We start from the raw sequence: 23,239 nt of genomic DNA on the forward strand, positions 1-23,239 counted from the left end.
CTCCATAAACAACACAGGGCTACAGGCTACAGACAGCTCTACAGGCTACAGACAGCTCCATAGACAACAGACAGCTCCATAAACAACACACAGGGCTACAGGGCTACAGGCTACAGACAGCTCCATAAACAACACACAGGGCTACAGGCTACAGACAGCTCCATAGACAACACACAGGGCTACAGGCTACAGACAGCTCCATAAACAACACACAGGGCTACAGGCTACAGACAGCTCCATAAACAACACACAGGGCTACAGGCTACAGACAGCTCCATAAACAACACACAGGGCTACAGACAGCTCCATAAACAGACAGCTCCTCCATAAACAACACAGGGCTAGGCTACAGACAGCTCCACAGGCTACAGGCTACAGACAGCTCCATAAACAACACACAGGGCTACAGGCTACAGACAGCTCCATAAACAACACACAGGGCTACAGGCTACAGACAGCTCCATAAACAACACACAGGGCTACAGGCTACAGACAGCTCCATAAACAACACACAGGGCTACAGGCTACAGACAGCTCCATAAACAACACACAGGGCTACAGGCTACAGACAGCTCCATAAACAACACACAGGGCTACAGGCTAGACAGCTCCATAAACAGCTCCATCCAAAACAACACACAGGGCTACAGGCTACAGACAGCTCCATAAACAACACACAGGGCTACAGGCTCCACAGACAGCTCCATAAACAACACACAGGGCTACAGGCTACAGACAGCTCCATAAACAACACACAGGGCTACAGGCTACAGACTCCAGCTCCATAAAACAACACACAGGGCTACAGGCTACAGACAGCTCCATAGACAACACACAGGGCTAAACAGACAGCTCCACAGGGCTACAGGCTACAGACAGCTCCATAAAACAACACACAGGGCTACAGGCTACAGACAGCTCCATAAACAACACACAGGGCTACAGGCTACAGACAGCTCCATAAACAACACACAGGGCTACAGGCTACAGACAGCTCCATAAACAACACACAGGGCAGGCTACACAGCAGGGCTACAGGCTACAGACAGCTCCATAAACAACACACAGGGCTACAGACAGCTCCATAAACAGACAGCTCCATAAACAACACACAGGGCTACAGGCTACAGACAGCTCCATAAACAACACACAGGGCTACAGCTCCATAAACAACACACAGGGCTACAGGCTACAGACAGCTCCATAAACAACACACAGGGCTACAGGCTACAGACAGCTCCATAAACAACACACAGGGCTACAGGCTACAGACAGCTCCATAAACAACACACAGGGCTACAGGGCTCCATAAACAGGGCTACAGGCTACAGACAGCTCCATAAACAACACACAGGGCTACAGGCTACAGACAGCTCCATAAACAACACACAGGGCTACAGGCTACAGACAGCTCCATAAACAACACACAGGGCTACAGGCTACAGACAGCTCCATAAACAACACACAGGGCTACAGGCTACAGACAGCTCCATAAACAACACACAGGGCTACAGGCTACAGACAGCTCCATAAACAACACACAGGGCTACAGGCTACAGACAGCTCCATAAACAACACACAGGGCTACAGGCTACAGACAGCTCCATAAACAACACACAGGGCTACAGGCTCCATAAACAACACACAGGGCTAGACAGACAGCTCCATAAACAACACACAGGGCTACAGACAGCTCCATAAACAACACACAGGGCTACAGGCTACAGACAGCTCCATAAACAACACACAGGGCTACAGCTCAGACAGCTCCATAAACAACACACAGGGCTACAGGCTACAGACAGCTCCATAACAACACAGAGGCTACCATCCATAAACAACACACAGGGCTGCAGCCTACAGACAGCTCCATAAACAGCTACAGACAGCTCCATAAACAACACACAGGGCTACAGGCTACAGACAGCTCCATAAACAACACACAGGGCTACAGGCTACAGACAGCTCCATAAACAACACACAGGGCTACAGACAGCTCCACAGACAGCTCCATAAACAGCTCCATAAACACACAGGGCTACAGGCTACAGACAGCTCCAACACACAGGGCTAAACAACAGCACAGGGCTACAGGCTACAGACAGCTCCATAAGGCTACAACAGCTCCACAGGGCTACAGGCTACAGACAGCTCCATAAACAACACACAGGGCTACAGGCTACAGCTCCAGGGCTACAGCTCCATAAACAACACACAGGGCTACAGGCCTACAGACAGCTCCATAAACACAACACACAGGCTACAGGCTACAGACAGCTCCATAAACAACACACAGGCTACAGGCTACAGACAGCTCCATAAACAACACACAGGGCTACAGGCTACAGACAGCTCCATAAACAACACAGGGCTACAGGACAGCTCCATAAACAACACACAGGGCTACAGGCTACAGCTCCATAAACAACACACAGGGCTACAGGCTACAGACAGCTCCATAAACAACACACAGGGCTACAGGCTACAGACAGCTCCATAAACAACACACAGGCTAGGGCTACAGGCTACAGACAGCTCCATAAACAACACACAGGGCTACAGGCTACAGACAGCTCCATAAACAACACACAGGGCTACAGGCTACAGACAGCTCCATAAACAACACACAGGGCTACAGGCTACAGACAGCTCCATAAACAACACACAGGGCTACAGGCTACAGACAGCTCCATAAACAACACACAGGGCTACAGGGCTCCACAGGGCTACAGGCAGACAGCTCCATAAACAACACACAGGGCTACAGGCTACAGACAGCTCCATAAACAACACACAGGGCTACAGGCTACAGACAGCTCCATAAACAACACACAGGGCTCAGGCTACAGACAGCTCCATAACAACTACACAGGGCTACAGGCTACAGACAGCTCCATAAACAACACACAGGGCTACAGGATAGCAGCTCCATAAACAACACACAGGGCTACAGGCTACAGACTCCATAAACAACACACAGGGCTCAGGCATCCAAAACAACACACAGGGCTACAGGCTACAGACAGCTCCATAAACAACACACAGGGCTACAGGCTACAGACAGCTCCATAAACAACACACAGGGCTACAGGCTACAGACAGCTCCATAAACAACACACAGGGCTACAGGCTACAGACAGCTCCATAAACAACACACAGGGCTACAGGCTACAGACTCCATAAACAACACACAGGGCTACAGGCTACAGACAGCTCCATAAACAACACACAGGGCTACAGGCTACAGACAGCTCCCATAAACAACACACAGGGCTACACAGACAGCTCCATAAACAACACACAGGGCTACAGGCTACAGACAGCTCCATAAACAACACACAGGGCTACAGGCTACAGACAGCTCCATAAACAACACAGGGCACAGGGCTCCATAAACAGGCTACAGACAGCTCCATAAACAACACACACTACAGGGCAGACAGCTCCATAAACAGGCTACAGACAGCTCCATAAACAACACACAGGGCTACAGGCTACAGGGCTACAGGCTCCAGCTCCATAACAACACACAGGGCTACAGGCTACAGACAGCTCCATAAAACACACAGGGCTACAGGCTACAGAGAGCTCCATAAACAATACACAGGCTACAGGCTACAGACAGCTCCATAAACAACACACAGGGCTACAGGCTACAGACAGCTCCATAAACAACACACAGGGCTACAGGCTACAGACAGCTCCATAAACAACACACAGGGCTACAGGCTACAGACAGCTCCATAAACAACACACAGGGCTACAGGCTACAGACAGCTCCATAAACAACACACAGGGCTACAGGCTACAGACAGCTCCATAAACAACACACAGGGCTACAGGCTACAGACAGCTCCATAAACAACACACAGGGCTACAGGCTACAGACTCCATAAACAACACACAGGGCTACAGGCTACAGACAGCTCCATAAACAACACACAGGGCTACAGGCTACAGACAGCTCCATAAACAACACACTACAGGGCTCCATAAACAACACACAGGGCTACAGGCTACAGACAGCTCCATAAACAACACACAGGGCTCCATAAACAGGCTAGGCAGAGCTCCATAAACAACTCAGGCTATCCAAACAACACACAGGGCTACAGGCTACAGACAGCTCCATAAACACAACAGGGCACAGGGCTCCATAAACAACACACAGGGCTACAGGCTACAGACAGCTCCATAAACAACACACAGGGACTCCATAAACAGGGGCTACAGGCTACAGACAGCTCCATAAACAACACACAGGGGCTACAGGCTACAGACAGCTCCATAAACAACACACAGGGCTGCAGGCTACAGACAGCTCCATAAACAACACACAGGGCTACAGGCTACAGACAGCTCCATAAACAACACACAGGGCTACAGGCTACAGACAGCTCCATAAACAACACACAGGGCTACAGGCTACAGACAGCTCCATAAACAACACACAGGGCTCTACAGACAGCTCCAAAACAACACACAGGGCTACAGGCTACAGACAGCTCCATAAACAACACACAGGGCTACAGCTACAGACAGCTCCATAAACAACACAGGGCTACAGGCTACAGACAGCTCCATAAACAACACACAGGGCTACAGGCTACAGACAGCTCCATAAACAACACACAGGGCTACAGGCTACAGACAGCTCCATAAACAACACACAGGGCTACAGGCTACAGCTCCATAAACAACACACAGGGCTACAGGCTACAGACAGCTCCATAAACAACACACAGGGCTACAGGCTACAGACAGCTCCATAAACAACACACAGGGCTACAGGCTCCAGATAAACAACACACAGGGCTCCAGGCTAAGACAGCTCCATAAACAACACACACAGGGCTACAGGCTACAGACAGCTCCATAAACAACACACAGGGACAGCTCCATAAACAGGCTACAGACAGCTCCATAAACAACACACAGGGCTACAGGCTACAGACAGCTCCATAAACAACACACAGGGCTACAGGCTACAGACAGCTCCATAAACAACACACAGGGCTACAGGCTACAGACAGCTCCATAAACAACACACAGGGCTACAGGGACAGCTCCATAAACAACACACAGGGCTACAGGCTACAGACAGCTCCATAAACAACACACAGGGCTACAGGCTACAGACAGCTCCATAGGCTAAGACAGCTCCACAGGGCTACAGGCTACAGCAGCTCCATAAACAACACACAGGGCTACAGGCTACAGACAGCTCCATAAACAACACACAGGGCTACAGGCTACAGACAGCTCCATAAACAACACACAGGGCTACAGCTCCATAAACAGCTCACAGGGCAACACACAGGGCTACAGGCTACAGACAGCTCCATAAACAACACACAGGGCTACAGGACAGCTCCATAAACAGACAGCTCCATAAACAACACACAGGGCTAAACAACACACAGGGCTACAGGCTACAGCAGCTCCATAAACAACACACAGGGCTACAGGCTACAGACAGCTCCATAAACCACACAGGGCTACAGGCTGGAACAACACACAGGGCTACAGGCTACAGACAGCTCTACAGGCTAAAGCTCCATAAACAACACACAGGGCTACAGGCTACAGACAGCTCCACCAACACAGGGCTCCAGGCTAACAGCTCCATAAACACACAGGGCTACAGGCTACAGACAGCTCCATAAACAACACACAGGGCTACAGGCTACAGACAGCTCCATAAACAACACACAGGGCTACAGGCTACAGACAGCTCCATAAACAACACACAGGGCACAGGCTACAGACAGCTCCATAAACAACACACAGGGCTACAGCCTACAGACAGCTCCATAAACAACACACAGGGCTACAGGCTACAGACAGCTCCATAAACAACACACAGGGCTACAGGCTACAGACAGCTCCATAAACAACACACAGGGCTACAGCCTACAGACAGCTCCATAAACAACACACAGGGCTACAGGCTACAGACAGCTCCATAAACAACACACAGGGCTACAGGCTACAGACAGCTCCAACACACAGGGCTAAACAACAGCTTCACAGGGGCTACACAGGCTGTCTGGCAACACACAGGGCAGACAGCTCCATAAACAACACAGGGCTGCTCAGAGGGCTGCAGTTCCATACACAACATCACGGGCTACAGGCTCCATTGCTCCACAGCTCCATAAACAACACACAGGGTGTGACGGCTAGCCTACTTAGTCAACAACCTGAATTTTCTGAACCACTTGTCTCAGTGCATCTCCTTCCAATAGCGCTATCCCTGCTTTCCCTTTAATTCCCAATTAAATAGCCAGCATCAGCTGCGCAAAGGTGGGGTTGTGATGGAGACGTGACTGAGGATGTGTTCAACCCTCAGTTCCCGAAGATTCTCTATTCCGTTGTTTTGTTGCCGTTAAACGTGTGTTTTGTTGCCTAATAGAGTTTACCCAGGATCGGATCCACTCTTTGCGTCCCTGGACTACACCTCTCCATTCTTCGTGGCCTTTCTGCGGGAGATCTATTGGCTGATTGGATTGTCTGACTGACCGACTGACTACCACCTTTTTGTATACGGTATTTCATTTGTTTTGATGTGATGTATACTGTGATTTATGTAGTTAGTTGTAGTTGAGGACTTATTAAGAGTGATACGCTTTAAAGTTCTGTGGTAAACTTATTGTTCTATTGATGGTATGATTAATACTGGGTTTACACTACAAGGAATGAACGGACAAACATTGCGTGTACAGGACATTTCTGGAGGAACCAGAACTCATTGTGATATTATTATATGTGTGTATAATCATTGATGTTGTTAATACAACCCACGCAAAAGAGTATAGTTGTTTTTGAAGTTCTTTCCAATGTTTTAAGGGTTTATGAAAAGTTTATTTCCATCCTGACTTTTACATAAGTCCTTTGTATTGGTGTAGACTTGACGGACCAGATGGGACTCATTCCCACCCAAACTAAAAGGAGAAACCAATGTTTTCTCTGGTAGGCACAACCTACCTGGCACCCCTATAAATAATAACCTCAAGTCAAAACCGTTACATAAAAAAATGGCACCCCAGATGGGACAGCTCAACATTGAGAACTAACCAAAGCAAATCTTTTGTGTGGAATTAAAGCAATGGATTCACCCCAAGATAAGGTGCTCATCCATGTAATACCTGTCAATGGGAATACACAGGGCCACATCCCGTCTGGACTCTGGGCTCCCTGCCTGTGCCATTAAAACCCCTACAACTCATCCAGAACGCCGCAGGCTCCATGACCATCAAGCTGACAATACAAATCATAATGTGAATGGAGATAATGGAGTTGATTTGGGCCAGAGCCCTGGGAATCTGAATGCTCGGTTTGGACCACAGGCCACAGGAGGTCTAACCAGTTTCTCACTTATTGACATGGATCTGTGTGGAAGTACTGAGGATCTAGTCCTCCTCCCTCTGACACCCAACCTTCCTCCATTGTCTGGTTTATCTCCAGAGGTTGTAGTCCTACAACTTCAAGGTGACATCCTTGATATTCGTCGGACTCAACAACATCTCCAAACTCTTATCCACCATAATTTCAAATGTCTGAGGGAAGAGCAACAACAGAGTGCCATGGAATTCAGAAACTCACTGAGCACTCTAACCCACATGCTGACAGAGCTCAGTGAGAGTGGAAGACGGGAAATTACTGGTGCCATGGACAGGCAGTTTGACTACCAACGAAACCAACTCACTGCCACTCTCCAATGGCGCCTGCAACATCACCACACTGAGGTCCTCAAGGACGTTAATTCTGTTTTTTCTCCCATGGTTAACACTGTAGGCCACATGCAGAGAGAACTCTCTAATTGTGTTAAAATGTTGGATGACGTGTCTGTGGACATGGCCTCCATTAGGCACAACTCCTTACACAGAGTTCCTCTGGTGTCCACTTCTGTTCAGACCACTGAGGGCCAAGCTGGCACCTCTGAACAGCCAAGACAAGGCCATGCTACAGTCACCACTGTTGATGGACTGGTTCGCTTGGGACAGCAGTTTGAGAAGGACAGAGAATGCCAACAGCAATATGACCAGAGAAAGAAACAGACACCCAAACAGTTGCCCAAGACAGACCATCAACAACAGCCAGAGTCTCCAGCCAATACCCCTCTCATGTTCTGTTGGAGATGTAGCCAAAAGGGACATTCTTCAGCTACATGTCCAAGACCGTATCAAGTAAACCCTTCCAGAGACCACAAATCACAACAGGCCAACACACCTAAATCTCTTCGCAGCAATGACCATCCTTCTCTGGGTGCTTTAACCAGAGCTGAAACCCCAAGAGTCACTGCCTACGCCCCCCCCCATCGACATCCCCTTCCTTTCAGTTAATACCGCACCAATCAGAAGCTACAAAGTTACATGATTGGGGTGCAAATGTGGCACTCTTCTCTGCCGTTGCTCCGGTACCACTAACCCTTGATAATCCTTCTGACGATCTCCTTTTACAGGCAGTGAGAAGAGCTCAGCTGGAACAGCCAGAGGAGTTACGGCTGTTGGAACAGCTGCAGAATAATGCTGATGTATGTACTTCAAAGCTAGGACGCACCGGGCTCCTGAAGCACAAAATATTCCTTACACAGGAAATGCCGATCAAGCAAAAGCCATATCGTTTGTCCCCAGCGAAGCTAATCATCCAAAAGGGACTCATAAATGATATGTTAGCACAAGATATAATAGAACGTTCTTCCTCTCCCTGGGCGGCTCCTGTTGTCCTCATCCAAAAAAAGACTGGTGGTCTTAGATTTTGTGTGAACTATAGGAAGACCAACAATGTTTCTCAGACTGATGCTTATCCTCTTCCTACCATCCATGAGATCCTGGAGTCATTGTCTGGCGCTGTTGTGTTCACTACCCTTGACCTCAATAGTGGTTATTGGCAGGTTGAGATGGACCAGGAAAGCAAGGACAAGACTGCTTTTGTCTGTGCTGAGGGCTTGTTTTCCTTTAAGGTGATGCCCTTTGGATTAAAGAATGCCCCTGCCACTTTCCAAAGACTCATGGAGATTGCGTTAGGTGAGCTCAAAGGGAAGATCTGTTTCGTCTACCTGGACGATATAATTATCTACTCTCAGAACAGAGAAAGACACTTTCAAGATCTTCAAGCAGTGTTGGACAAGCTACGAGAAGCTGGTCTGACCTTGAATATGAAGAAGAGCAACTTCTGTCAAACCTCCCTGAAGTTCCTTGGACATATTGTGTCTTTCGACGGCATTCATGTGGATCCTGAAAAGACAAAGGCTGTACAAGACTTCCCTGTGCCAACCACACTCAAGGCCCTTCAACGGTTCCTTGGTATGGCTGGATGGTACCATCGGTTTGTGTCAAACTTCTCCCAGGTGGCAGAACCCCTCAACGCGTTGAAGCGAAAAGGAGCGAAATTCCAATGGACGGAAGAGTGCCAGACCTCCTTTGAAACCCTGAAACGACATCTCGTCACACCTCCCATTTTAGGTCATCCCAACTTTGATTGCCCTTTTGTTGTTTACACTGATGCAAGTGATGTTGGACTTGGTGCTGTCCTAGTCCAACAGACTGGACTTGGCACTGAAGAAGTGCTAGCGTTCGCCAGTCGGACATTGAATGGAGCAGAACGGAACTACTCCACAACCGAGCAAGAGTGCCTTGCAGTTGTCTGGGCTTTGGAAAAGTGGAGGTACTACTTGGAGGGTAGACACTTCACTGTGGTCACTGACCATTCCTCCCTTGTGTGGGTGTTCAAGACCAACAAACCAAGCACCAGACTCATAAGATGGGCTCTACGGTTGCAAGAGTTCACCTTTGCAGTGGAATACAGGAAAAGAAAATACAACACTGTTCCAGATGCCTTGTCCAGAGCTCCTGCTTGTGATAATGGTGGCTGTCATCTTACATGTGCTACTGTCCTGTCAAGCAGTCGAGACTCGCCCAAAACGGACTTTCCCATCTCTGATGAGGCCATATGGAAAGCCCAACAGGATGATCCAGAAGTACAGGCTTTGTACCAGACTATCCTGGAAGATGGAGAAAAGATGGTCAATCCTACCACAAAGCTGACCATCATTGAAGATAAAGTCTACCGAGTTGTACAATTACCTCACAGAACACTCTACCAAATGTACATACCTGAAACTCTACGCCTTCAACTGCTTCAACATTTCCATGAAGACCCATTAGCTGGTCATTTGGGCAGGTTCAAAACCTACAAGCGGTTGCAAGCGTTACTGTACTGGCCACATCTGAGGCTACAGGGCTACAGGCTACAGACAGCTCCATAAACAACACACAGGGCTACAGGCTACAGACAGCTCCATAAACAACACACAGGGCTACAGGCTACAGGCTACAGACAGCTCCATAAACAACACAGGGCTACAGGCTACAGATAGTTAGGTTAGGCTAACCCTACAGACAGCTCCATAAACAACACACAGGGCTACAGGCTACAGGCTACAGATAGTTAGGTTAGGGTAACCCTACAGACAGCTCAATAAACAACACACAGGGCTACAGGCTACAGACAGCTCCATAAACAACACACAGGGCTACAGGCTACAGACAGCTCCATAAACAACACACAGGGCTACAGGCTACAGAGAGCTCCATAAACAACACACAGGGCTACAGGCTACAGACAGCTCCATAAACAACACACAGGGCTACAGGCTACAGACAGCTCCATAAACAACACACAGGGCTACAGGCTACAGACAGCTCCATAAACAACACACAGGGCTACAGGCTACAGACAGCTCCATACACAACACACAGGGCTACAGGCTACAGACAGCTCCATACACAACACACAGGGCTACAGGCTACAGGCTACAGACAGCTCCATAAACAACACAGGGCTACAGGCTACAGATAGTTAGGTTAGGCTAACCCTACAGACAGCTCCATAAACAACACACAGGGCTACAGGCTACAGACAGCTCCATAAACAACACACAGGGCTACAGGCTACAGACAGCTCCATAAACAACACACAGGGCTACAGGCTACAGACAGCTCCATAAACAACACACAGGGCTACAGGCTACAGACAGCTCCATAAACAACACACAGGGCTACAGCCTACAGACAGCTCCATAAACAACACACAGGGCTACAGGCTACAGACAGTTCCATAAACAACACACAGGGCTACAGACAGCTCCATAAACAACACACAGGGCTATAGGCTACAGACAGCTCCATAAACAACACACAGGGCTACAGACAGCTCCATAGACAACACACAGAGCTACAGGCTACAGACAGCTCCATAAACAACACACAGGGCTACAGGCTACAGAGAGCTTCATAGACAACACACAGGGCTACAGGTTACAGGCTACAGATAGTTAGGTTAGGGTAACCCTACAGACGGCTCCATAAACAACACACAGGCTACAGATAGTTAGGTTAGGGTAACCCTACAGACAGCTCCATAAACAACACACAGGCTACAGATAGTTAGGTTAGGGTAAAGCTCCATAAACAACACACAGGGCTACAGATAGTTAGGTTAGGGTAACCCTACAGACAGCTCCATAAACAACACACAGGCTACAGATAGACAGGTTAGGGTAACCCTACAGCTCCATAGATAGGTTAGGGTAACCCTACAGCTCCATAAACAACACACAGGGCTACAGGCTACAGGCTACAGACAGGGTTAGGGTAAAGCTCCATAAACAGATAGTTAGGTTAGGGTAACCCTACAGACAGCTCCATAAACAACACACAGGGCTACAGGCTACAGGCTACAGACAGGGTTAGGGTAAAGCTCCATAAACAGATAGTTAGGTTAGGGTAACCCTACAGACAGGGTTAGGGTAAAGCTCCATAAACAGTATTATGTTGTGTACTGTATCATATGGACTGGGTGGGTTTCATGAGTTCTCGCATCGTGTTGTGTTGTTGTGTAGTGTTGTTGTGTAGTGTTGTTGTGTTGTGTTGTCTTTTGTAGTGTTGTTGTGTAGTGTTGTTGTGTTGTGTAGTGTTGTTGTGTTGTCTTTTGTAGTGTTGCTTTGTGTAGTGTTGTAGTGTTGTTGTGTTGTCTTTTGTAGTGTTGTTGTGTTGTTGTGTTGTGTTGTTGTGTTGTGTTGTCTTTTGTAGTGTTGTTGTGTAGTGTTGTTGTGTTGTGTTATCTTGTAGTGTTGCTTTGTGTAGTGTTGTTGTGTTGTCTTTTGTAGTGTTGTTGTGTAGTGTTGTTGTGTAGTGTATTGTTGTCTCACATTGTGTTGTGTTGTCTTTTGTAGTCTTGTTGTGTTGTTGTGTTGTTGTCTTTTGTAGTGTTGTTTAGTGCAGTGTATTGTTGTCTCGCATTGTGTTGTGTTGCTTTGTGTAGTGTTGTTGTGCAGTGTATTGTTTTGTTGTGTAGCATTGTCCTGTTTAGTGAAGTGCAGTGTTGTGTAGCTTAGTGTTGATTAGTGTTGTGTAGTGTTGTCTTGTTTAGTGTTGTGTTGTGTAGTGTTGTCTTGTGTAATGTTATTGTGTGTAGTGTTGTATTGTGTAGTGCAGTGTTGTGTTGTGTTGCCTTGTGTTGTGTTAAATGTATTGTGTTGTGTTGTGTTACCTTGTGTAGAGATAGTGTAAGCCAACACAATACAACACTACACAAGACAACACTACAAAATGCAACACTACACAAGGCAATACAACACAAGGGAACACAAAACTACACTAACTTGTGTTTCCTTGTGTAGTTGTTGAGTTGTGTTGTGTTGCCATGTGTTGTGTAGTGTTGTGTTACCTTGTGTAGTGATAGTGTAGAGTAGGTTTGTGTTGCCTTGTGTAGTCTTGTGTAGTGTTATGTTACCTTGTGTGGTGTATTGTGGTGGTAGTGTAGTGTTGTGTAACGTAGTGTTCTGTGTCTTGTGTAGTGTTGTGTTGCCTTGTGTAGTGCTGTGTTGTGTTGTTTAGTGTTTTTTAGTATTATTATTATTTAACCTTTATTTAACTAGGCAAGTCAAATCAAATGTATTGAAAAAGCCCTTCGTACATCAGCTGATATCTCAAAGTGCTGTACAGATTTCAGCCGAAAACCCCAAACAGCAAGCAATGCAGGTGTAGAAGCACGGTGGCTAGGAAAAACTTCCTAGAAAGGCCAAAACCAAGGAAGAAACCTAGAGAGGAGCCAGGCTATGAGGGGTGGCCAGTCCTCTTCTGGCTGTGCCGGGTGGAGATTATAACAGAACATGGCCAAGATGTTCAAATGTTCGTAAATGACAAGCATGGTCAAATAATAATAGACAGGGCCAAACAGGAAGGATATAACCCCACCCACTTTGCCAAAGCACAGCCCCCACACCACTAGAGGGATACCTTCAACCACCAACTTACCATCCTGAGACAAGGCCGAGTATAGCCCACAAAGATCTCCGACACGGCACAACCCAAGGGCCGGCGCCAACCCAGACAGGAAGATCACATCAGTGACTCAACCCACTCAACTGACGCACCCCTCCTAGGGACGGTATGAAAGAGCACCAGTAAGCCAGTGACTCAGCCCCTGTAATAGGGTTAGAGGCAGAGAATCCCAGTGGAAAGAGGGGAACCGGCCAGGCAGAGACAGCAAGGGCGAGTCAGTTAAGTGTTGTGTTGCCTTGTGTTGTGTAATCTAGTGGTAGTGTAGTGTTGTATTGCCTTGTGTAGTCTTGTTGTTTAGTGTTGTGTTGAATTGTGCTGTGTAGTGTTGTGTTGCGTTGTGTTGTGTTGCCTTGTGTAGTGTTGTGTTGTTCTGTTTTGCCTCATGTTGTGTTGTTTTGTGTAGTGTTGTGTTGCTTTGTGTTGTGTAGTCCTGTGCCCTGTGTAATCTAGTGTCATGTAGTGATGTGTTACTTTGTGTTTGTAGTGTTGTGTTTCCTTGTGCAACATAACACTGCACAACACGACACAGCACTGCACAAAGCAACACAACACTAAATTACTCAAGGAAACACAAGACAACACTACACAAGACAACACTATACTACACAAGACAACACAACACTAAACTACAAAAGTAAACACAAGACAACACTACGCAAGACGACACTACACAAGGCAAAACTACAAAATGCAACACAATACTGTACAAGGCAACACAAAACGACACTACGTTGTGTTGTATTGACTTGTGTTATGTTGACTTCTGTAATGTAGAGTTGTGTTGCCTTGTGTTGTGTTGCCTGGTGTAGTGTTGTGTTGTCTTGTGTAATGTTGTGTTGCTTGTCTAGTATAGTGTTGTGTTGTGTTGTCTTGTGTAGTGCTGTGTTGCCTTGCTTAGTGTTGTGTTGCCTTGTGTAGTGTTGTCTTGCCTTGGATAGTGTTGTGTTAAGTAGTGTTGTGTTGCTTTGCCTTGTGTTGCCTTGCGTTGCCTTATGCAGTGCTGTGTTGTGTTGCCTTGTCTAGTTTAGCGTTGTGTTGTCTTGTGTAGTTTTGTGTTTAGTAGTGTTGTGTTGCTTTGCCTTGTGTTGCTTTGCGTTGCCTTATGCTTTGTTGTGTTGTGTAGTGTAGTGTTGCTTTGTGTTGCCTTGTGTTGACTTGTCTTGTGTAGTGTAGTGATATTCTGTTCTGCTGTGTTCTGTTCTTCTCCATTATTTTCTATTCGGTTCTGCTCTGCTCTTTTTTATTCTGTTCTACTTGGTTCTGTTCTGTTCTATTCTGTTCTATTCTGTTCTGCTCCGAACTGCTCAGTTCTGTTCTGTTCTGCTTTGTTCTGCTCTGCTCTGCTCTATTCTGTTCTGCTCTATTATGTTCTGATCTATTCTATTATATTCTGTTCTGCTCTATTATGTTCTGCTCTATTATGTTCTGCTCTGCAATATTCTGTTCTATTATGTTCTGCTCTAATCTTTTTTATTCTGTTCTGCTCTATTATTTTCTGCACTGCTCTATTCTGATCTATTATGTTCTGCTCTATTCTGTTCTGTTCTGTTATGTTATGTTCTGCTCTATTCTGTTCTGCTCTATTCTGCTCTATTCTGTTGTATTATGTTCTGTTCTGCTCTATTCTGCTCTAATCTTTTTTACTGTTCTGCTCTATTATTTTCTGCTCTGCTCTATTCTGTTCTGTCATGTTCTGTTCTGTTCTGTTTTGTTCTGCTCTATTCTGTTCTGCTCTATTCTGCTCTATTCTGTTGTATTATGTTCTGCTTTATTCTGTTGTATTATGTTCTGCTCTATTCTGTTCTGCTCTATTATGTTCTGCTCCATTCTGCTCCGTTCTGCTCTGCTCCATCTCACATAATCTCTGCCTCTATACACACCATCTCTCACTCCCTTTCTGACCAATAACTTTTTTTTCTCTCTAGAAATATTTCAGCTCTTAGAATAACATTGTGTTTCTGCTTTGAGAGCGCTGAATGCAAACCCATTAGCCCTTCAAAGCTTTATGTGCCGATCCCAAAAGCACAAGTTCCTCACGTTCTAACCTCGTGCCTCTAATAATCCGTAGCGTCCAAGTTAATACACACTCATCTCGTCTCAGACCCGACACTTTAATTATGTCTGGCAGGCAGGAAGAAGCAGAGTCAGGGCCTGCATTCCAAATGGCACCCTATTCCCTATATAGTGCACTCTTTGGCCCACTATATAGGTGAATATGGTGTCATTGGGGAAGCAGTCAGAATCATGGGCATGGCGGTGGATATCCAGGGCGTCTGTCAGTATACTAGGCCAGGAGATCAGAGACAGGAGAGGAGGCCTGCATGTGTTCCTGAATAATGTTTGGCTCAGTTGGTAGAGCATGCTGCTTGCAATGCTAGGATTCAGGGTTCAATTCCTGCTGGGGCCCCCCATACAGAATGTATATGTGCATATGACTGTAAGTCACTTTGAAAAAAGCATCTGCTAAATGGCCTTATTAATAAAGACTCACCACATGTAAATGAGAGATGCTCTGAAATTAACCTATTCTTTTCTGGTCCTAAACCGGAACAAATATTGCCAGTTTGATGCGAGAGACTTTGAAGTATTGGCAGTTTGATGAGACAGACTCAAGTATTGCCAGTTTGATGAGACAGACTCAAGTATTGGCAGTTTGATGAGACAGACTCAAGTATTGGCAGTTTGATGAGACAGACTCAAGTATTGGCAGTTTGATGAGACAGACTCAAGTATTGGCAGTTTGATGGCATTGGAGGCTGGCAGTGTTAGACTATGATTCATAACTCTTTGATGCATACTATGTGAAATATAAAAGGTCAAGAGACATCCATGACATCTGCTTCTGTCATGACCCAACTACAAACCATGCACTTCCACCTCTGTCCCAGCTCCGAGACAGGATTGTGTCGAGGCACAGATCTGGGAAAGGGGACCAAAAAATGTCTGCAGCATTGAAGGTACCCAGAACACAACACATCATTCTTAAATGGAAGAAGTTTGGAAACACCAAGACTCTTCCTAGAGCTGGCCTCCCCGGCCAAACTGAGCAATCAGAGGAGAAGGGCCTTAGTCAGAGAATTGACCAAAAACCTAATGGTCACTTTGGCAAAGCTCCAGAGTTCCTCTGTGAAAATGGGAGAACCTTCCAGAAAGTACAACCGTCTCTGTTGCACTCCACCAATCAGGCCTTTATGGTAGAGTGGCCAGACAGAAGCCACTCCTCATTAAAAGATACATGACAGCCCACTTGGAGTTTGCAAAAAGGCACCTAAACGACTCTCAGATCATGAGAAACAAGATTATCTGGTCTGATGAAACCAAGATGGGACTCTTTGGCCTGAATGCCAAGCGTCACATCTGGAAGAAACCTGGCACCATCCCACCAGTGAAGCATATTGAAGGAAGCATCATGCTGTGGGTATGTTTTTCAGTGGCAGGGACTGGGAGACTAGTCAGGATGAAGGCAAAGATGAAAGGAGCAAAGTACAGAGAAATCTTTGATCTGCTCCAGAGCGCTCAGGACCACAGACTGGGTCAAAGGTTTACTTTCCAACAGGACAATGACCCTAAGGTAAGACATGCAGGAGTGGCTTTGGGAAAAGTCCCTGAATGTCCTTGAGTGGCTCAGCCAGAGCCCGGACTTGAACCCAATCGAATATCTCTGAAGAGATCTGAAAATAGCTTTGCAGCAACGCTCCCCATCTAACCTGACCGAGCTTGAGAGGATCTGCAGAGAAGAAAGGGAGAAACTCCCCAAATACAGGTGTGCCAAGCTTGTACCCAAGAAGACTCAAGACTGTAATCGTTGCCAAAGGTTACTTATCTAAATTTGATATTTCATTTTTTTATTTGCAAAAATGTCTTAAAACTGTTTTGCTTTGTCATAATGGAGTATTGTGTGCAGATTGATGAGGGAAAAAACACATGTTAAGCAATTGTAGAGTAAGGCTGTAATGTAACAAAATGTGGAAAAAGTCAAGGGGTCTGAATAATTTCTGAATGCACTGTATATACTGAACAAAAATATAAACGCAACATACTGTTCATATGAGGAAATCAGTCAATTGAAATAAATTCATTAAGCCTTGATCTATGGTTTTCACATTAAATATATGTGTCACGTAGCTAGGAGTGGTGGGTGCGGAGTCAGGCGCAGAGAGCAGAGGTTTAGCGAAAACCGTATTTATTCCGGTAAGTATGGTCACGCCAAAAACAACAGGTGAAAATAATGACCGACCCAAATAGGACAGAGAACAAGCAGACGGAAAGCAGGCGGGCATAGAAGGCTTACAAATCCCTGAAACAAACACCAAACAAGAAACAGGTGAAACCAGTACAGACATAACCAACAGAAAAAGAAAAGGGAATCGGTGGCAGCTAGTAGACAGGTGACTTCGACCGCAGAACATCGCCCGAACAGGAGCCACCTTCGGTGGAAGTCGTGACAATACGCATATGTTGGTCCTTAAAAAGACTGGGCCTCACAATGGGCCTCAAAATGTTGTCATACTATTTTTGTGCATTCAAATTGTCATCGATAAAATATAAATGTGTTCATTGTCCGTAGCTTATGCCTGCCCAGAACATACTGTAAGCCCACCGCCACAATGGGGCACTCTGTTCACAACGTTGACGTCAGCAAAACGCTCGCCCACACGACGCCATACATGTAGTCCGCGGTTGTGAGGCCGGTTGGACGTACTGACAAATTCTCTATAACGATGTTAGCCTTTCTAGCGCAGGGGTTGCGCTAGCGTAACTCGACAACATTCCGCTGAAAAGGCAGTGCGCGAAATTCAAAAATATTATTTTGTAATATGTAACTTTCACACATTAACAAGTCCAATACAGCAAATGAAAGATAAACATCTAGTTAATCTACCGTGTCCAATTTAAAAAATGCTTTACAGCTAAAGTACAACATATGATTAACTCGAAAAAACACACAGCCATTTTTCCAGCCAAATATAGGAGTCTTACGTGCAGTAATGTTTTGATTCCAAAACATCCAGTGATTTTGCAGAAATACTCTAAATAAACATTGATAAGGCACTTCATCCAGACAAAAACTCGAAAAGTTCCGTTGCAGTCCTTTAGAAACACGTCAAACAGCGTATGGAATCAATCTTTAGGATGTTTTTAACATAAAACATCAATAATATTCCAACCGGAGAATTCCTTTGTCTTCCTTTGTCAGAAAAGCACTGGAACGAAAAGTAACTCTGTCGGGAACGCGCGTCATGAGACCAAGGCTCTCTCCCAGAGCACTAACTCAAAGAGGTCTCATGAGCCCCTCCTTTATAGTAGAATCCTCAAACCAGTTTCCAAAGACGGTTGATATCTAGTGGAAGCCCTAGGTAGTGCAACCTCATCCATATCTCAATGTGTATTTGGTAGGCCAAGCATTGAAAAACTACAAACCTCAGATGTCCCACATCCTGGTTGGATTTTTCTCAGGTTTTCGCCTGCCATATGAGGTCTGTGTAACGGCGTTCTTTGTTTGTTGAAAGAGAGGACCAAAATGCAGCGTGTTGGTTACTCATGACTTTAATGAAAAAAGTGACACATGAAATAACTAAAGAAATACGAAAACAACAAACGGAACGTGAAACCTAATTACAGCCTATCTGGTGAAACTACACAGAGACAGGAACAATCACCCACGAAATACACAGTGAATCCAGGCTACCTAAATGCGGTTCCCCATCAGAGACAACAAATATCACCTGACTCTGATTGAGAACCGCCTCAGGCAGCCAAGCCTAACTAGACACACCCCTAATCATACGCAATCCCAAATCCTATAAAACCCCAATACGAAACACAACACATAAACCCATGTCACACCCTGGCCTGACCAAATATATAACGAAAACACAAAACACTATGACCAAGGCGTGACAGTCTGTTATACTCGCAGAAATCCTTCAAACTGTTTTAGAAACTTCAGAGCGTTTTCTATCCAATACTAATAATAATATGCATATATTATATAGCATCTGGGACAGAGTAGGAGAAAGTTCACTCTGGGCACGCAATTCATCCAAAAGTGAAAATGCTGACCCCTATCCCAAAAAACTCCATGTGTAACTCTGTGTCGTTGTATGTGTTGAACTGCTTTGCTTTATCTTGGCCAGGTCGCAATTGTAAATGAGAACTTGTTCTCAACCTGGTTAAATAAAGGTGAAATAAAACAAATAAAAAAAGGTTCAGGGAGGGGCGACAGATGTTAGATCAATGTCAAGATTTTGTACTAGCTGGTGATCGATAAAATTACCTACTGCTCCCGAATCTATCAAGGCTTCTATGTACTACAGCTACTACTACTACTACCACTGCTACTACTGCTATTACCACTATTGCTACTACTCCTGCCACCTCTACTACTACTACTACTACTGATGCTACTGCCACTACAGTTAATACTACTACCACTACTACTGCTGATACTACTTGATCTACTATTACAGCTCCTACTACCACTATAACTACCATTTACTATTACTACCACTACTACGACTACTACCACTGTTATTATTTCTACTGCTACAGTTACTACTACTACCACTACTGCTGCTAATACAACTACTACCACTACTGCTACTACTACAATTACAACTACAACTACTACTGCTATTATTGTTACTACTCCTGCCAGTGCTACTACTATTACTACTACTACTACTATTGCTGTTGCTGCTACTATTACTATTAGTATTTATACTACTACTACCACCACCACTATTATTCTTACTACTACTACAGTTACTACCAATACTGTTGCTACTACAGATACTACTACTACTACTACTACTACCACTATTATTCTTACTACTACTACAGTTACTACCACTACTGCTGCTACTACAGATACTACTACTCGAACCAGGGACCCTCTGCACACATCGGCAGCAGCCACCCTCGAAGCATCGTTACCCATCGCTCCACAAAAGCCACGGCCCTCACGGCCGAGCAAGGGAAACAACTACTTCAAGGTCTCAGAGCGAGTGACGTAACTGATTGAAACGCTATTAGCCCGCACCCCGCTAACTAGCTAGCTATTTCACACCGGTCACATATATATTGCCATTAGTATATTAAGATGAGTATTTATGTTTTCCTGCTGTTAGTCACGTTTCAGCCCTGTTTACATGTATATATTACCATTAGTATTTATGTTTTCCTGCTGTTAGTCACGTTTCAGCCCTGTTTACATGTATATATCACCATTAGTATTTTAAGATGAGTATTTATGTATTCCTGCTGTTAGTCACGTTTCAGCCCTGTTTACATGTATAAGCAATTCACTGTACTTGTACATGTGACAATAAAACTTGAAGGTTGCAGTTGGAATGTGTTATTGTCTTATAATGCTGACAGAGGTGAGAAGTGACATGTTCAGATCCATCCTGTTGTATGTGTATTGTGTGTCTGCTATCCTCCTCTGTCATAGCAATGCTCCAGCAGTAGTGCGGAGGAAGTAGCATGTGAATGTTTACAAGATGGCGACCATGGATTATCATCATGGGAATAGTGAAGCCAATTCTCTTTATTTCCTAGCAGACACTGACTAGATAGAGGTGGTATAGTGTCATGGTAGATTGCTGCATTCCATTGATGACAGCACAACCATCTACAGCAGCGGGGAGTATTTAACAGTGTTGGGGAGTAGTGATCTACATGGAGTTTAACTAGTCATGTAACTACATTCTGCATTGGCTTGGTGGTAGTTAAACTAAATGTAAATGTAGGTATTGCTTTCAGGAGTTAATTCATTTGTTTGCTATGTAGTGGTGGAGCTAACTACTGGAACACAATGTTTTTTGCAAAAAGAAAATATGGGTGGAGTAGGGCAGACATTTATTTTTCTGCATCAGACCTGCCTAATTCACCTTGAAACATCACCTTGGGGTTTTATAGGTTAAATGACAGATTCTGTTAACATATGACCCCAAAGTGAACTGTTATTACAATTTGTAGTTTGACATTTCAGATTTAAATACACTACATGACCAAAAGTACAGTGCTTGACTTTTTCCACATTTTGGTATGTTACATTCTAAAATTGGTAAAACATTTATTTTTTCTCATCAATCTACACTCAATATCTCATAATGATGAAGTGAAAACAGGTTTTTAGAACTTTTACTCATTTATTAAAAATAAAAACTTAAATGCATTATTTACAAACGTAAGAATTCCGACACTTTGCTATGAGCCTTGAAATTGAGCTCAGATGCATCCTGTTTCTGTTGATTATCCTTGATGTTTCAAAAACATGTTTGGAATCCATCTGTGGTAAATTCCATTGATTGGACATGATTTGGAAAGGTACACAGCTGTCTAGATAAGGTACCACAGTTGACAGTGCAAAAACCAAGTCATGAGGTTGAAGGAATTGTTTGCAGAGCTCCGACAAAAAATATCTGCAGCATATGCGAAATATCTGCAGCTTGATGAGGGAAAAAAGTAATTGAATACATTATCGAATAAGGCTGTAACGTAGCAAAATGTGGAAAAAAGTCAAGGGCTCTGAATACTTCCCAAATGTACTGTGTGTTGACACCTGCTTGTCAAACATCTTATTCCAAAATCATAGGCATTTCTTTTTACCTTTATTTAACTAGGCAAGTCAGTTAAGAACAAATTGATGTTTTCAATGACAGCCTAGGAACAGTGGGTTAACTGCCTTGTTCAGGGGTAGAATAACAGATTTTTTCCTTGTCAGCTCAGGGATTTGATCTTGCAACCTTTCCGGTTACAAGTCCAATGCTCTAACCACTAGGCTACCTGCCACCCCATTTTTATGGAGTTGGTCCCCCCTTTGCTGCTATAACAACCTCCACTCTTATGGGAAGGCTTTCCACTAAATGTTGGAACATTTCTGCGGGGACTTGCTTCCACAAGAGCATTAGTGAGGTTGTGCATTGACGTTGGGTGATTATGTCTGGCTCGCAATCGGCGTTCCAATTCCTCTCAAACGTGTTCGATGGGGTTGAGGCCACACCGATCTCAACAAACCATTTCTGTACAGACCTCGCTTTGTGAAACAGGAAAGGGCCTTTGTGCATGGAGGCATTGTCGTGCTGAAACAGGAAAGGGCCTTCACAAAACTGTTGCCACAAAGTTGGAAGCACAGAATCGTCTAGAATGTCATTGTTTGCTGTGGTGTTAATATTTCCTTTCACTGGAACTAAGGGGCTTAGCCCGAACCATGAAAAATCAAATCAAATTATAGTTGGCACAAGCGCCGAATACAACAAGTGAAAACCTAACAGTGAAATTCTTACTTACATGCCCTTACTAAAATAAAAGTTTTTAAAAAAAAGTGAATTAAAAAGAAAAAAACTGAAAAATAACAAATAATTAAAAAGCAAGAATAAAATAACAGTAGCGAGTCTATATACAGGGGGCACCGGTACAGAGTCAAAACAGCATTATTCCTTCTACACCAAACTTTGTATTTGGATAGGTAGCATTCTCCTCGCATCCGCCAAATCCAGATAAGTCTGTCAGACTGGCAGAGAGTGAAGTGTGATTCATCACTCCAGAGAGAATGTTGGCACTGCTCCAGAGTCCAATGGCTGCAAGCTTTACACCACTAAAGCCAACACTTGGCATTGTATATGGTGATCTTAGGCTTGTGTGCGGCTGCTCGGCCATTTCATGAAGCTCCTGATGAACACTTCCTGTGCCGACGTTGCTTCCAGAGACAGTTTTGTACTCGGTAGTGAGTGTTGCAACCGAGGACAGATGATTTTTACATTCTACGTGCTTCAGGAATCATGTATTAAACCAAAAAATGTGTTAAACAAATCAAAATATGTTTTATATTTAACATTCTTTAAAGTAGCCACCCTTTGCCTTGATGACAGCTTGGCACACTCCTG

Source organism: Oncorhynchus nerka, linkage group LG14 (genome assembly GCF_034236695.1).
Source record: "Oncorhynchus nerka isolate Pitt River linkage group LG14, Oner_Uvic_2.0, whole genome shotgun sequence".
Taxonomy (NCBI): Eukaryota; Metazoa; Chordata; class Actinopteri; order Salmoniformes; family Salmonidae; genus Oncorhynchus; species Oncorhynchus nerka.